The sequence below is a fragment of the Osmia lignaria genome, chromosome 7 (genome assembly GCF_051020975.1).
Source record: "Osmia lignaria lignaria isolate PbOS001 chromosome 7, iyOsmLign1, whole genome shotgun sequence".
NCBI lineage: Eukaryota > Metazoa > Arthropoda > Insecta > Hymenoptera > Megachilidae > Osmia > Osmia lignaria.
The window spans coordinates 4,440,574-4,454,613 of record NC_135038.1 but is presented as its reverse complement, the minus strand read 5'-3'; the positions used below and the strand labels follow the sequence as shown (position 1 = coordinate 4,454,613).

The 14,040-nt window shown below is 42.5% G+C and overlaps 1 protein-coding gene across 1 annotated transcript in view; it reads right to left on the bottom strand.

Moving 5' to 3' along the window:
• LOC117609641 (uncharacterized) overlaps nucleotides 1–14,040 on the bottom strand; it is a 41,288-nt gene that overhangs the window by 5,876 nt on the left and 21,372 nt on the right. The gene's annotated exons all lie outside the window — the stretch shown is intronic.

The following is a 14,040-nucleotide window of genomic DNA, read 5'->3' as shown; positions in this document are numbered from 1 at the left end:
CGTCAATTTCCAACGGGATCGTAATTCCTCGACGCGATGGTGAGAGTAGAAAAGAACGAAAAAAAAAAAAAAAAGTGGATAACGCCAGACAACACCGTGTATCAAAGGATTATCGTGACGTTCGATAAATTTACTCTTATCACGCTTCGATACATGACCTATCGCAGCTTCTATCGATCCCGCTGATACAACCTGCTCGATGACGATTAAAAAATGATCGAAAATCGTTAGCAGAACTGTGTAATAAAAAATAAAAAAAAAAAAAAAAAAAAACAAAACGGTACGATTGAACGTTCGTTAAATCTGGTTGGAAACTGGTTAGAAGAAAAATTGTCCTCCCTTCCATTTCTCGACGTTCTGTTCCGGCTGAGATATTGGAATTTCAATTTGCGTCGAGTTGATCGAGAGGATTTATCGTCTTTAGACGAACGAGAATGGCTCGCGACGAAGGATGTGGAAAGCAATGAGTAAAACTAGAGGGTAGAATTCAAATTCGAGTCAGGAATTACAGAGAGATGGTTGAAGGGACTAGTCTAATCTTAACTCTTCGCAGAACAGGAGTATTGCAAGGAGCAGACTTTCTTCACCTCTATGCGGGCATCCAACCCTTTCTTTCTTTCTTCTATGGTAATCGGGCTACTTTTGTACGCCTCGTATAAATAGATAAATCAACGTAGAGATATTTGAGCGATGATGATTTAAAAGGTTTCGTCAAACTCTTAACCAACTGTGCAAATTTTCTATCCAAAGATCTAAATGCGTACGTTTGCACCCGGTCGCCCATATGAGGGCTTCAACCCTTTGTAGAATATCTAGTCTAGTTCCATGATTATCTGTATCGTTTCTTTGACGGTTGAACCTCTTCAACGTCCTATCGGTCGAAACTTTTAGGAGATCAAGAAAGTTCGCAAGGAGGAAATTGAATTCGGAATCCGTGAAAACATAGAAACGCGGTGTGGGTCTGGAAAGCTCTCTCTCGTCAGCTTAAAACGAAGCTCGCCAACGTCTAATCCCAAAGGAGATATCGCATCGGGGAGGTATTTTAGAATTCCTTCTTTTCTTCGAGATTCCGCGTGATAATGGTTTTATTCGAGTTGACCTGAAATTGCTGGCTGGCCGAAATAGCCAAGAGGTCCCGGGTTAAAAGCAAGTATTTCGCTATCGAGGTTACGCATCTCCCCTCTTAATTACCGGTTCCTCTCGAAACGTTACGATCCACGGTCCGACGGTCGTTGCTTGTTGGAAAAATAAACGAAATTAGATTAATAACAAGCAGTCGTGGTCGAAGATTGCGAGTTTCAGCTTTGCTACAAAATAATCCTATCCTATCGATTAAAATAGTTCAACGAACGATCGTTGCCCGATATTTTTATTTTAGCTCTACACTTCGCGACTCTACCTACTGTTCTTATAATTACACTTCTATCGCATAGGTGTGTAAGAAAAAAAAAATTGATTGGTGGAACTTTAGTAGCCAATGCTCCCATTCGCGATTAATCAATAGAATACGGATCGATGAATACACGGTCGGAGGGATCCATGTTCTTTGACGCGAAACACGTCAATCAATCGGCCTTCGATAAGGCTGATCCTTTCGATACGCTTCTGTAAACGATTGTCGTTTACGTGAAGCTTGTAACATAATCAAAGCGACGACGTTGTAGATTGACAATAGAGGTATATATCGCGTCGAGTCCGAGGTTAACCGATAGTCAAAAAGTTCCAGGTGAATTGTCTGGTTAGATCACGGCCGAAGAAACACGATTATTTCGAGCGTATCCGGAACGTACATATAGGTAGATACATACGTTGGTCAAGAAATTCAGGAGATCTCGAATATAGCTCGAGCTTGGCCAAGGGCTTTATCGTCGGATCGGTTGCTCGAACACCAACCAACTTTAATCTCCTTTTACAGATGACGAATGGTAATGGCCATTACCGCGGGTGTCCTCGTATTTTCTTAGATCGCTCGATCCACTTTCTACGCTCTACATACGCCACGCCAAAGGCGTTAGTATAATCTTTATACTAAATCTGACGCGTCGATTTTAACGGACGCGAGGAAACTATCTCTTTAATATCTTAACATCTTTGTAAGGTAATAAAGGTATTAATTGTAAAAGTAAACGAACGATGATAGAGGCTAGAAGTGGTGGTGTAGGATGAGGGAGGGTTAAACCGTGTCCAGAGTGTAGAGTGTAGGATCGATCGCTGGTTGGTTTAAATCCGAGCCGAACATGTCGTCCAGGAGATTCGGTCGCGGGTAAACTGATCCACTCGAGCGTTGGACATGGCAATCGATGGGATATATCCCAGTTCCAAGCCAGCCATGTGTACCGGTTCTTCGGGGCGTAGATCAAGGTTCAATTCTACGGCTCGGTTGACCTATCACTGCCAGCTCCCTGTCCTATCGGGGCTTTCGAGAACGTTGGACCCTTTCAGAGATAAGGTTTGATCGGTTCCTTCTGTACGAACCGAAGGGGAGAAGCGAACTGCAAACGGGGTTAGAGGGCTAGAGGGGCGGTACGGGGTGAATTTGCCGCGATGTTAGGGAGCAAGAGACACACGTTGGTTGCTTCCTCTAAACGATCTAATTAAACCGTGGCCAAGAAGTTCGATCGAACTCGCTAAAAGGCAAGTTCGTTGTCCCTCTGGAACGTAAACTTTTACGACGGTGTCTCGCGATAAAAGCTGCCTGCCGGACCTCTCCTTCGAATTAGATCGTTCCCCCTTTATGCTGTTCTAGATTAGGGGAACACACCGTGCGTTTAGTAGTTTATCGTCGAGCTCGGCAATAATAGAAATAATGGAAGGAAGGAGAAACGAAAGTCCGGGATCTTTTAATAAATCACGTCGAAAGCCACTTTTGCTACTGTTCGAACGAACGCTTCCCTTTTTCTTTTTCTCTCTAACGTAAGTAGATACACACGGCTAAATAAATTCAATCGATCCGAGCCTTGTCTGATACTTGTTCTTAATTTTATTTTCCTCTCTGATCGTACACGAGTGAAATTATCTAATTTATCACCGAAAATAGCCTTGTCGTTAGTAGGGAAAGAATTGAAAACGCATTCTGGTCACACGAGAGTACAATGAAATTCAATCTCGAGCAATGGATCGTGCTAGAGGCATATTCGTCGGTCGATCTTCCCTTTTTTTTTTCCATCATAATAAGGGTCGTTCCTTTGTTCTCCTTCCCCTCCCTCTATCTGCTTCCGATTAAAAGAACTTTTGTTTCCGTACTTGGAGCGAACTCGGCCGTGAATTAGGTTGCTCTTTCCGCACGGGTTAGAGAGTCTATAACCGATGTCGTTCTAGAACTTCCACGAGCAAACATTGGCCCTGCAGTTATTACTAGCCTGTGAAGGTCATCGATCAAATCTCAATTTATAGGCTGTCACACTTGTCAGAGCGTGAAATCCGACTCGCTGAGAATCGATATCGAGACTGAAATTCTGCCGAAATTTCTCGTCCGATCGCTGGTAAATATTGAAATGTCTGTCGCGATTAAATTCTTTCTATCAACGATTGCGATCAATTTCTCTCTTTCGTTCCTCCTTCTTCGATCTTTTAATAATCAAATTTTCTATTTTCATTGTTTCGTGGTTGAACGTTCGATAAGGTGAAAATCAGTCATGGAAAGATTGATTTAATATTACGGTGCATAGACGACGACAGAGCAATGGCCTAGCAAAGCCTTGTCAGAAACTCGGGGCAAATTCGCGCGGGATGCTTCATTGCTTCCCAATGACCGAACTAACTCAATTCTAAAACGCTCTTCTTCTCCACCGTCTCTGCTATCTCTATTATTTGTGCATGCAGCTTAAACGTTTATTTTAAAACGAACGGATACCCTCGAAATCGAGCGTATGGAATTTCGTTTATTAAAGTCTCGAGCGTGCAATCATTTTCACGTTGCATCGACTAAAATTTACAGAGCACGCTTGGTAACGCTCCGTTCCCTCGGATATTTACGAGGATTACCTTTACCTTGTGTTTTCAATTTCATCTCGCCACCGCGGCGAAGACGGTCGTTTTTCTTCGAGGATTTATCGCGATTATCGAGCAAAAGCAACGCGGTTCATTTAGAATCCCTACGGGGCTAATTATCAATTGCCGGCCCGGGATGTTAAATCGGTAGTTCGGTCATTATTCAAATAACAGATAAAACGGTAAAATTATCAGTCTAGTTGTATTACGGTAAAATTTCGATATTTACAAACGTACATTTGTCTTTGAAATTACGGTAACATATCGCGTACACTTATGTTCTTAAAGTACAACAGATTTACATTAATATGTACAAAACGAAAGTACACGATTCGTTTAATAAAATACACGTAGTGTAAATGATACAAGTGCAGTTACCAATGTACCAGTACATTTTGGTAAATAAACATTTACTCGAATGCTTACATATCGTTTTCGAGCGACCATCGAGGTTATCGTGTACAGTTTCCATGTGTCTTCTCGTTACCGTTTCACCGTTCCACCGTTCCACCTGATACTAGGCAAATTTTGCGCCACCGGTTTCGCGTGTTTACTTAATCACCGTTTAATTACTCGCCATCAAAGTTTCATCGTCATATCCGCACGCAATTAAGGGGAATTTTTCGATTCCCTTTTATCCACGGATAATTCGAGCAATTAATTTCGTCGGTTGGCCAACCGCGGAACGATTCTATTTAATCGGAACCCCTTCGGTAATTATTTTCAACCAGAACTCGGGGAATCTATTAAAAAGTCTCGATCGGTGCTTTTCCATTCGTAAACGATGGACTTTCTCGATCGTTCGTGATGTCGTTAAGATAACAGGGAATTTATCACGGACCGACCGGGAACGGCCGCGAGAAACTTCCATTAACGAGTCTCGGTGTTACTGCTTCGACCAGCAGAACTCGATTTTCCCGCGTGCAATGCCGCCATAATGCCGTGCCTTAATAAATATAGGATATCGACACCTCGTCCACCTTCCAAAGTGACAAACTTTCAGAAGAAACCGCGAGTTTTAAGCCGGTAAGATTGCCTTCCGTTCCGTTCCGCTCTGATCCGGCTTCTTCTTCGACCATCTCACTGTGAAATGCAGTGTCCCTATAGAAAAGCATCTCTAGAAGAGCTTTCAGCCGGTCGGGTCTCTTGAATTTTCCGTCGCCAAGTGAGGTCCTTAATTTAATACGCCCTTAATTTCCAGTGAACTTGCTGGCAATTTCACAGCAGAGCTGCTCTGTGCAACGGACGTGTCCGAAATTTGGCGTTCACGATGTTTTATGACAGGGCAGTCACCACTATCTCGCGGCTTTCCCACATTTTAATTAAACTTTACGCTTTTTCCTCGCTTATAATTCACTTTTAGACAGTAGTTTGTTTAAGTGGCACGAAAGTCTTTAGGATTTCGGTTAACCGAGGCCAACCTGTACCTCTATTTTAACAGAAGTAGCACGATCGCGATAGTGACTTAATTAACATTCTTCTGAACAATTCCCTTAATTGATCGTTTAGTTGAATCTTTGCGATCCTTTGGTAAGCGGATTAAGAAAATAAACGACTATACTATATTTTGGAAAATGTTGCATCGAATAGGAAGTTGTGTATACGTATTTTAGTAGGTAGACAGGGAGCTGGTGGTAACTGGATGAATTCTGTGTCCACGAAAGTAGCTTATTTACGGTCGTTTTATATTTATGGATATGCGAGGTAAAAATCTAGAGAAGCAGCTATATTTACGAGACCACCAACGTATCCGACCATCTACATCCGTTTGAATTTCATATCCACAGACGCAGGTTGCATTCGGTAGTCATAGGCAATCTATAACAACACGAATTTCGAATATGTACATCGTTTTCCCGTTCGTTATTCCTTTCCGTTCGACGCGGAACAGAGAGAAAATCACCCTCCTATTTTCCACGAGATTCGTTTCAAGTTGAACCTCCCTTATTGAATAGTATAAACGAGACCTAGCTCGTAATCGTAAAGAAGTGGCCGGATAAAGAGTTGAAGCTTATCTCTGTCGAGCGAAAAGGGTTTTCCTCAATCACTTTTTCCCTTTTTACCAGCGACGCGACGTAACACTCTGTAGAAGAGATGAGCGACCGTGGAAACCATCGTGAACTTTCCATTTCTTCTTGAAAGCCGGATACTCGGAGGAAAAGTCGACTCTTAACGTTACACAGAATTAGTGTCCTACTCCTTGAGGACTTTACCGGCTTCTTTCCGCGGTCAAGTCGTCAGATTTACATTATATACGTCATATACTTCCGGTGTTCATCCTGCGAACACTTCATCGGGAATAAAGTCCCGTAAAGTAATGAAACGTTGATTATATCAAAGGCGTACGAGAGAGTTTAAAGTTCAGAGAATGAAATGAAAAAGACTTGAACGTTAAATTGAAACTATTATTATTCTAGTATATCGTTATACGAGCGTTAAAATACATTGTGATGTACCCCCGTTCGAAACACATAGGGGAGAAAAGCGGCGGAACATCATTACGCGAATTTCGGAGGAAAAAAAAAAATAATTACAAGGTGAAAAACCTTAGCGGCCTTTTCATTTCGCTTGCAAAACGCATTCGTGAAACAAAGTACCTTTTCTTCCGCACGCGAAACGCGTTTGTTCCCGTTATATTCGCGCAAACAGTGAAAAAAGGAAACAATGAAAGCCGAAAACGCGTGTCGTTTGCATGGCCAGCGGCAATCGCGTTTCCATTTTTTCGCCGGTGCAGGGCAAAAAATTAATTGCTTCGCCGAAATTAATCGCGAAACGCGTTAAGCTAGCGAACGCGAACCTTCCGAACGGACGAGATCGTTTGAAGATTACGTTGTGAGAATTCAAGCGTACCAGGGTGAAATTTAATAGAAAACAAGGGGGAGAAGAGGAAGCGTTGAATGTTTGAGAAAGAATGTTAGGTACCTTTTATTTGGTAGCTTCGTGTGCGAGTTGTAGTTTAATTCGCCGGAAAACAAGACGAGTCTCGTTGGATAGACGACTATATTCCGTTTCCTTTTTTAATTAACGCTTTCGAGCAAGTGGCGATGCTAATGGCCTTCTACGATTTGCCATTGAAAATCGAACATTAATCCGTTTCGATCCACACCTCGGGCTGTTCACCGGCGCGTTTCATTGAAAACTGTGAATAAAACATTCCATGCCTTTTTATTTTCGTATTTTTCTCGTACACGAAGAAGGGGTGTTATCGAACATTGTTGTTATTGTTTAAAAAAATAGTATTTCGAAAACAATCTATGTATGTACAGCGAATAAAGCAGTCGATGGTAGTTTTAAAAGTATAATAACCTTTGGCCATTATACTAACAGACGTATGTGAAAACATTTTCCTGCGTTTACATCTTCATTATCTGTCAAGCTGGAAATTGAATTTATTCCGAGTTTTTCGCGAAACAGGCCACTGTACGCCAGCTCGTCTCGTTGTTCATCCGTTCGTTGGTTCATGCAAATTTAAAAAACAATGTTTTCATCAGGTTCAGACGTGGGCATCGGTGGAGTAATTGGCGCCAGCCAAGACCAATTTACCATTTAATCTTTCGATGAGAATAAACGGGCTACGGGTAAATGGATTTACCGACCGATCTCTCTTGTGTTTTCTTTCTATTTTTTCTATTTCTGATGTAATACGGTAATCAGTTACATTTAGGGTGGCACGTGTCCTCGCTCAAAATTCATCGACACCGTTTTGTTGGTTGTCGCTTAATTGAAACGCATTGGATCACGCGTCATTTTTCTTCGAAAATTTCATTTAACGTTGGCGTTTTACCTTTTACATAAATTCATAAGGTTGATATGGCCTGGCGCGTTGAAAACAGATATCGATACAGAGTAATGGTAACGAATCGTAAAGTCGTTTCTCGTTTAATCACCCTACCCCCATCTTTGAGTTATGTCGTAGGCAATGGCTTGGTAATTAGAACTGCTCGTATTTTGAGATGTTAAATGCAGCTGTGTAATTAGATAACTTTGTCTCTGGTGCTATTTTAATGACAGCTGTTATACGTAGCAACACTTTGAGCGTAATGAATATAGTGCGCGATTACGAGGAAATATCGTATAGTCGGGCTGGATTTCCATTGGAGTAGTTATAATTTTGAATAAGGATGGATCAGAGTATGCAGATATGTATACCATCTAAAACTAATAATTGTCGGAGTAATTAATGGATTAAGTTTTGTTCGTGTGAAATTATGTTGAATTTACATTACCGCTACAGACGCGCAAAGGGCAATTGTATTCACCAAATTGATGTTTATCAACACCGTTACCGCTGGATACATGAGATTATTGAAATGATTTATTCATTAGTTTAGCGTATCAGTTCTTGCTGATTGCGGTGTTATACCAAAATGAAGTTCAGTAACGCGGTAAACCGAATCGTGAATATTAATATTGACATTAATATTAATGTTAAAGACGACAGAGAAGGAAAAGCTATCGCGTAACCGGGTGTGAAAGTATTTTAGGGAAAATTTACGGTGGCGATGCGGAGCGTACGACACCGAATATGATCACGCGAGTGAAAGCATCGGCAAATGGCTGGATGCCCCATAAAATATGGTGGAGTTCGCAAGCTGGCTCGAGCCAGCCGGTATTAATCATTCGCATTATATCACGTGGAACGTTAATATAACGCGCTATATAACGTATTAAGTTAATCCGCCGAGGGCTTTCGTCTTTCGTGTCCACTCGGTTGGAATACAAAATTAATGCTCGCTTGAATTATTATAAACTACGAGATATCGTCGACAAACACGTAACGTACGGTACAGGGGATCTCGTATATATATGGCCAAAAACAGCGTCGGGAATAATAATAATAATATGTATTTAGACGGACACGGGATCCGCGTAGACGTAACGGCCAGATACGTGGCCACTTCCCTTTGATTTATTATTCCAACGTGCTGCAGAGAAATTCCAACACGGTAGATCCACTATATACTTTGTCCGATACAGACTGCACAAATTTCCATAAGTGATCTTTCCTGTAAATATACCGTTGAACCTCTACGGGTATACAAAATTCGCGAGAGAACTCAGTTTACCACCGTGATTCCCGCAAATGACTGGCTGAGTCGACATTTAAATTATGTACATACATAGTTTCGACCTATCAATTGTAGATGAGTTTCCGCAGATCAAAAGTGAAGTTGTATAGGATGGGGACCTGCGTGCAAGTTCCAGCTTGATTTGGAATTTATGAAATTTCAGCGGCCTCCGCCAGTTCCTAATATCTACAGAAACTTTTCTGATTTTAGTTTCGATCTAAAAGCCCACGAGCTACAGTTTGATCATTGGAATAATAAAATTATGAGACAGGAATTGCGAGAACGAACACTAATTTTTCGTGTAACAGGGTTGTTTTTTCAACGGGGAAATAGGATGAAACTAGAATTTATATTTACACGCGGTCTCAAAAACACGGTGCATTTCCAGCGTAGCGACTGTTAATCATATTGAAAGAGCACCCTACTACAGGGAAACATATCCGTCATTTCTCGTCGCTACCTCTGGCTCGTGTTTTCTTTCCGGTTCCGGAACATTCACAACATCGGGAGAAATTTCGTAACGAAACACGTTGAATTTAAATTCACACCAGCTACCCTGTACTACCTAGGTGTACATACAATTCTGGACAAATTGGTTCGCGAAGGAGGCGAAAAAGAAAGTTGTGATCGGAGGAACGAAGAATTTAGGAGGGTAAGGCGGGTAGAACAGCGTGTTACTTGAATAGAGGAACGCGTGAAAGCATCGTCGAATGGGGGCCTGGCCCATAAAATATGAGGCGGTTGGCAAACTCGAGAACCACCGGTGCTTTTCACGCTGCTGTGGCGTCCCTTCGTTGAAAATCACTCATGAATTCCACTGTAGTAGTCGGCTGGCTCACTGGCTCGTTCTTTCTCGCGCCCACCCTTTCTAGCCAGCTCTCCAATCCGACATCCGTGAAAGAGAAAGCCTTTTTCGCTCTAGCATTTCCGCGTACGACCACCGCGACGTCTGCTTCTTTCTCTTACTTTAACGCGAATGCTATCGTCCAATTTTTCATCGCGTTGCATCCGTTCGACGGTATATCGCGTTCCTGATTGCTCGAACGTCATTAAGGGATGCAGCGCGGCGCCGTGCAACACATTTTTAACCGAGACGCGTCTTCTCGAAATACGTCCAACAGTTTTACGTTTCTCTGCTTCCCGTTTCGTTGCGACAAACGATTCCTTCGCCGTGAAAATTGATGACACGGAAATAGAACGAATGGTTAATTGATATTGAAAACAGCTCGATTCAATTCTTTCTGCTTGTTAAGCATTTCAAAGTGGTAGAAATCTTACGATAAGGGATTAATTTCTTCTTTTATCTAACGGAGACATTTTTCACGCGTCTCGCTGATCGATACTGTATTTATTTCATCTTTAACGAGATTAATAGCCGACCAATCTTCCGGACGGCCCTTTCACGATAAAATGCATCGATAACGTCGTCGCGTCCGTTATCGACTTTTCATCACGGTTGATCGAGCGGAGAAGCAACCGTAATTAAAAGTTAGGAAGGTAATATAGGTAGAAGAAGGAGAGACTGAGATGATATCATTTATGGGATAAAGCTGATTAGGTGGCTGAATAAGTGGGGAAACGATGAATCGAGAAAGGGGATCGCGCGTTTGGTATTCGCTGAAGCACCAGCGAGTTCAAACTTCCCTCTTTGGACTACTTCCAGTATTACTTTTCCGGTTGTTCGGAGTTGAAAGGCATTACACGATTTCCCTTCTACATTCTTTTTTTCTACCCTGTCACCCCCCCTTCTCTTCCTTTCCTTTAAGGGTAAAGAAGTGGGTTTGTCCCAGGTGTCGGTGGTAAGTCCAGCCGTTTTCCCGCTGCAACAGCCTCCTTTTCTTCTTCTAGGAGATATCTTCGAGTTTCAGCTCGTTCAACGTTCTTCTTCGTTCCTGTTAATTATACGCTTACCAACTTTCCTTTTATCCTTGGTCTACTTATTCATGAACTTTTGTACGATATTACTAGAAAGATCGAGCCTTTGGCCGACTATCTTTCGCGAGCGGTTTCTTTTGTCTTTGAATATTTTCTACGTGGAAAACAAGGAAAGTAGAGGAGAGACTTTTTACGTACGACGAAACGTAGGATATCGCGTGCTTTAGAATCACACGGTCAGCAAGAAGAAGCCAGTCAATTGCTTCGATTCAGAATTAAATCAACTTACTTTTTGTTACGCTGTGAAATGAAACGAGAATGGAGTTTCTTTCTCGAAGCAAGAGCCGAAAGAAGAGGAAGAAAATTGGCTCGGAATCGAACGGCAAGAATTAAAGCTGATCACTTTTGGCGCAAGAAACGGATTCTACGCGAAATTCATGGAAGACGCGTCCAACTTTGAATCCAGACCCTACTTCTTCGTCGCAAAGTTTCGCAATAATCCCACGGAAATTCCTGGAAAGCTGCGATTTCAGAAGCATACCTCGAAACGATAAAAAGCAAGCGCGGCAGAATCCTTGTCGACGGCGAAAAACTCCAGAGTAAACGAGGAGCAGGATATTAAACGTTAACGGTGCCCACGTACACCGCTTGTCTCGTAAATATTTCAGTTCTGACGCGACCCGACGAATCGGGATAACGTCGGTTTATGCAAAACGAAACGTCCTCCATGACGGAACGTGGCAAGCATCCGTTTCGTGTCGAGGTTCTTTCTCTAACCAGCCGAAACTAGGCCAATCAAGCTCGTAATTTTCTCCCATTCGATCAATGATTTCATTGCGTCCGTCGATAGTTGAGAGCCATTTCGTTTATGAAATAATATTTACCGCAATTTGCCGGGAAAGTAATAGAGATCCTGTCTTTGTCCTGAAATTTCGTCGGATTAACAGCGAGGACACGACAAACGTGTACGGTGTCGAGAAACGATCACGTTCGTTTGCGAATCAGCGAAAATAAGATAGGAAGGGTGGAAAGAGAGCAAGACGAAGGAAGGAAGAAAAGACAAATGCATCCGGCTCGATCAATTTTCCAGCGGATACGAAGAATCGAACAGGATTGTTTCGTGGCTCGTGCCACGAACGACGAGAAACAATAAAGGAAGACGGATCGTTCGAGCAACGGGCACTTGTCGTCGACTTTACGCTCGGCTAACAGCCATCGTTAAAGCATTCTTTGTTTCGAAACTTTTCTGCTGGTCGATGCTCTTTGGTCGTGAAATTTGTAATAGCCAAGAAACAATTCGATACAAAGATGAGAATGGAACTTTGTGGATTTCACGGTTCAACTTGTTATGATTCTTCCTCGAGGTTTCCAGTGTAAATCGCGTTCTTCTCGAGTTTTGCTAACGTTGCAGCTAGCTTCATCAGCGCTTCTTCAGAATCCTGATGAAGCCTGCTGAAACGTCGGAAACCTCCAAGGTTCTCAATAGATAGAAAGATTGCAAAAAGTTGCAAACAGGAGGAGAAATCTATCGACGGTGTCTGACTAAAGGTTTACTTATTCTCCTTTAATCCATTATCGTGTGATAGCGAAGGTTCGATGGCACGTGCGACACGCAAGTGCGGGAGAAGAAGGAAAGAGAAACGGTAGAAGGAAAAGCCAGAAAACTGTATCGAGCGTATGCAGGTCGTTTCGAAATCAATGCATAAAGAGAAAGGAAGAGAGAGAGAGAGGAGAGGAGAGAAGGGCTGGTTAGGGCCGGGAATGGTAGACGAACAAAGGGGGCGCAAGAGGAAAGAAGAAAGAGAAAGGTAGAAAACTGGAATTGTTTCGACGCCGGGACCGAGTGAAATGGAAAATAGAAAAAAAGAGGAGGCAGAGATGAGAAGAGAAAGTTTTCAGCGTGAAACTCTCGACCGACTAACGACCATCGAAAGCTTCTGCCTTTGGGTAGCTTGACGGTGCATCGATCTCGAGCAAACGACTCTCCTCGCTGCCTTGAAACAAATACTGGAATGGCTCGATAAAATTATTCCCCTCGTTACATTATCTTTCGATGTGCTCGTAAACCGTCCATCTTTTGCGTGTGCGTTCTTCCTGCAATATTTTGACGATGGAAACGAAGAAGCGGTAGAAGAAGAAGAAGAACTGGGTGGAAATTCTCGGTTTCTCGATCAGAATAATTCATAGAGTCGATCGGGACTGTTTTCCTCGAGCAAACGTACACCGGAACTCGTGGACGTTCCAACGTTTTCCCTTCGATCTCGAGGAAACTCGAAACCTAGCAGTTAGACGTACTCGATCAACCGTCGAGTTTTACTCGGCTTTTGTTCGTCGCGTTTCGACCGAAACAGCGACGGAATTATTTTTATCGAGTATCGAATAGCCTGGCCTGGAAACGTGGTTTCGACGCTTCAATCGAACGACGCGATCCTACCATTTTTCTTTTCTATTTCTTTCTTTCGTTCCACTTGTTCGTGAATGTTTGCACAACGTTGAATAACATTTTCTCAGGGGAGCTATCAACAGGTTCATTAAAAGTCTTGTGATTCTTGAAAACGCGCTCGTATTCGGTGACAAGCGAAAACATCAGCCTCGACTATATTGGTGTTTGTTTCCAAAACCGATCGATTAAAAGCTGTGCGTGAAAACACCACCGCTAGATAAAAGTAACATTCATTCAAAAGTAACGATCTTAATTTCGTAGCCAGATACATAGTGAAATTAATCAAGCGCAAGAAATCGAAACCATTCTCTAAGGCAAGCAAGCTTAACCGGCCGATTTATGTGCCATCTATATTTAACAAAACAGTCAGGATCGGTATTATTCTCGCGTTAATACCCAGATAAACTGAAGCAGCATAGAGAGGCCGGAAATAGATCGACGAGCATTACTCTGTGAATTATTTAACCGATACAAACTTTCAACGCCCATTATCTGTCTATTTACACTTTAAAGAGAAAATAAGTCTAAACCCTTCGAGAAAGAAATTTAAAGCAGCGAGAAAGAGCGTAGCGAACGCGTGCAGTGCAAGTTTTTCAGTAGTACGGTCAGCGGTAAGTCAGCCGGCCAGTCCTTCAGTAGTGTAAGTCAGCGATAAGTCAGGCC